Genomic DNA, 3,872 nt, shown 5'->3' on the forward strand with positions numbered 1-3,872 from the left:
GCAAACATCAGGAAAGGGGCGGGTGCTCAAGCCCCTCTAGCCCCCCCCCCCTCTGCACGTGCCTGCTGCTCAGGGTAGCACACTGATGCGCATTTATTCAGTATTCTTCGGGGCCGCAGTCAGCAGCCAATAAGAGTTAAACCTCGTTGCACATGAGTGTCAGGTTGACACTGTGCCCGCTGCACGCTACAAGGTTAACAAGTTCCTCACTACTGAGCCCAGACGGACTAGCCGTAGACATTCTCTACATTTACAGAATAAATAAGTTCGTGTATTTCCTAAATATTTCGTTCCTGTTGTTCTTTTGTTTTGTTTTGCACTGTTAGCAGAGACTGTCTCCCAGCAGAATCTGCATGAACATTGAAGATACTTATATTGCCTAGACGGAGGAATAATCACACGTGGGGCATCGGCTTTCACCGGAACATGACTTAGATTTTATTGAACTCTCGCGTGCACTCTGCAGCATAACAGGAAGCATCCTTTCAAAATAAAATCACAACAGAGGACAGTGAGGGCATACCTATTAACTAGCTCAACACCCCCACTTGCACTCACGTTGTCAGCTTTACATGCATTCCAAAAGAAACAGTTTTTCTTTACTATTTGTTTACACTCCAAACATATATTTCTCAAACTTCAATAACTTCCCCTCTGTTGCTGGCTTTGTCATAACATCGGCCACCATCAGACCTGTCGGACAATACTCCAATATCAAATTTCCAGCATTAACTGTTGATCTCACAAAATGATATTTGATATCGATATGCTTACACCTCTGCCTGTTAACAGGATTCTTTGCCAATGCAATAGTCCCTTGATTGTCCTCAAAAATCTTTGGCGGTCTCTTTTGATGCTCATACATGCTTTGCAACAGTTGTGTCAAGTACAAACATTCTTGTGTTGTTGCTGCCAAAGCTATGTACTCTGCTTCACAAGTTGACAAGGCAACAGTTGGCTGCTTCTTTGTTTGCCATGACACCAAAGTACCTCCTTCATTCAGGCTTACGCAGTAACCTGTAGTACTCCTCCTGTCAGTCACATCCACAGCCCAGTCTGAGTCACTGTGACCTTGTACTCTCAAATCTTTGTCACTTTTCCTGTAGCACAATGTCTTGTCTTTTGATTGTTTCAGGTACCTTAGAACATGTTTCACAGTAGTCCAATGTTCCACAGCTGGTTCTTTGAAGTGCTGTGACAGCTTACTTACAACAAAACTCAAATCTGGTCGTGTGCAAGAGGTCAAGTAAATAAGGCTACCTACTGCCTCTCTGTACATTCTGACATCGTTCATTTTCTCAGCATCATCATTGTAGTTCAACTTTTGTTCACAAGGAGTTGATCTTGGTTTACAGTCTTGCATTTGAAATCTTTCCAGTATGTTTTCTACATATCTCTCTTGTGACATTTTTACACAATCTTTGGTTTGCTCAAAATCAATACCAAGAAAAGGTTTGAGTTTCCCCATATCTTTCATTTTGAATCTTGCAGTTAGCATTTCCTTCACAGTTTTCAAAACCCTTTCATCACTGGCTGCAATAATAATATCATCAACCCATATGATCATGATCACTTTTTCTTTTCCTGTTTTCCTTGTGTAAACACAATGATCTACAGGACTCTGCATGAAACCGTTCTCTATCAAATAGTCATGTAATGTCCTGTTCCAGTTTCGGCCTGACTGTTTAAGCCCATAAAGTCACTTTTCCAGCTTGTAGACCAGTTTCTCATCTGTTTTTCCTTTTACTTCATAGCCTTCTGGCTGCTCAACATACACTTCAAAATCTATTGGTGCATGCAAGTATGCAGTTTTTACATCCATCTGATGCAAAATTAGGTTTTCTTGTATTGCACACTGCATCAATACTCTTATGCTTGTCAGGTTAGCAGTCGGAGAAAAAGTTTCATCATAGTCTATCCCAAAACACTGGTTGTAACCTTTAGCTACGTACCGTGCTTTATATTTTTCTGATCCATCACCACTGTTTTTCTTCACATATACCCATCTACCCCCCACTGCTTTCTTTCCCTCAGGTAAGATTGTTAGGGTAAAGGTGTTGTTCTCTTTTAAGGATTGCATTTCTTCCTCCATAGCTGCTTTCCACTCTCTAGAGTTGGGTGACCTTGCAGCTTCACTGAATGTCACGGGTGAGTTACTTATCAGTCTGTAACAGTAGTCTATGTTAGTCAGCACTTGATCATCAATGTCTTCTCCTGACTCATATTCATTTAGATAATCTGGTTTCTTTCTTGTTCTAGAAGGATACCTTCTGGAGTTTTCAGTCTCATCACTAAGTGGCATCTGACTGTTCACTTCTGGTTGGTTGTCAGTATCTGGTTCCTGTGAACTGGTACTGGGGCTTTCCCTGTTCATGTTTGGTCTCTCCCTCACCTGTATGTCCTCATCCTCAGATGTCGTATCAGTTTGTGTTTGCTTTTCCTCATTGTGTTTGGTTACAAACTTAACCAGCCTAAACTTTTGCACTTTAGCGCTGTCTGTGAAATAAACCTTGTTTGCTGGACTGTTTTTGTCGTAGCCAACAAAAATCCCTTTTGTACACCTAGAATCCAGCTTACCCTTGTCTTGCTTGTAAGCATAACACTCACACCCAAACTTTTCACAGCTCTTCCATCGCTTACGGCCACACCACCCTGAACACGCCCGATCTCGTCCGAGCTCGGAAGCTAAGCAGGGTCGGGCCTGGTCAGTACTTGGATGGGAGACTACCTGGGAATACCAGGTGCTGTAAGCTTTTGCACTTCCACACACAAACTGCAGAGGGCACTTCTGCTCCTGCTTGTGCTTAGAGGCATGAGAAGTTAACATTTATGGGTGATAAAATCTTTTTTCTATATTTTTAACATGAGAATATCAGTTTTCCATCTTGTGTTCCAGAGTAATCGGACAAAAGACAAATGTAGAACAAGGAAAAAAGAGGCCAAGTGTCTCACCTATAAAACAAAATTACTGTTTTCTGAATAGTCTCACACAGATAAACATTTGCAGGGAATACCTTTTCCTTCAAAACAAACGTCACAGACTGGGTTTTTCTTTACTGATTGTATTTGAGTAGAAACTCAGATTAAAATGGCATCAGTGCTCATAAAATGATTTAGCTGTAAAAGTAGGTGTAGTGGATCACTTTGCATAGATCTAGATAAAAGTGCAGTAAGCAAAGACTACAGTGGTCATTGAGCAGCTGTTCCTATAATGTGAATCTGGGATAAAGGCACAGATTATTTGTTTGCCTTTGTTTCCTGGTTCTTTCTTTCTTATCCAAATGGAAAAAGAGAGCATAAAAGTACTGTTTACAAGCAGCTTATCTATCTCATTGTGCCCACTATCATAAAATCTTGGTTGACTGAGCACTGAGCCATCTACCACTCGAAATTGAACCTGTGTGGGACAACAACAAAGTCCAGTATACTAAGTTTCAGTAATGTGCAGTTTTTTCTGTGGAAGATGTAAATCTAAATAGATGTCCTATTGTATGCATAATATACCACTGAACTTTATAAAACAACTTCTAAAAGCAAATTTCGATTTATTTTAGATTTTCTCAAATCCAAACAGTGCTAAAAGCATACACACAGTCAAATATTTTTCATACGAGGTGCTGAAGGTTCTGCAATGTTCTGTCAGTGCGCCCCAGGGCAGCTGTGGCTACAATGTAGCTTGCCATTACCAGTGTGTGAATGTGTGTGTGAATGTGTGAATGACTGAATGTAGTGTAAAGCTCTTTGGGGTCCTTGGGGACTAAGTAAAGCGCTGTACAAATACAGGCCATTTACTGTGCGTGTGTTTATGCTCAAGTGTATGAATAAATTAGTCAGTTTTAAACAGTTGCAATTTAAACAGTAGAAGAGTGGCA

At 40.8% G+C, this 3,872-nt stretch overlaps 1 non-coding gene across 1 annotated transcript; it reads left to right on the top strand.

Moving 5' to 3' along the window:
* The first annotated feature begins 2,634 nt into the window (after window positions 1-2,634).
* Window positions 2,635-2,753, top strand: LOC120715248. The gene has a single exon (XR_005691582.1). It is a non-coding gene; the product is annotated as a 5S ribosomal RNA (ribosomal RNA).
* The last annotated feature ends 1,119 nt before the right edge of the window (window positions 2,754-3,872 follow it).

The sequence above is a fragment of the Simochromis diagramma genome, unplaced genomic scaffold (genome assembly GCF_900408965.1).
Source record: "Simochromis diagramma unplaced genomic scaffold, fSimDia1.1 OVJJ01000587.1, whole genome shotgun sequence".
NCBI lineage: Eukaryota > Metazoa > Chordata > Actinopteri > Cichliformes > Cichlidae > Simochromis > Simochromis diagramma.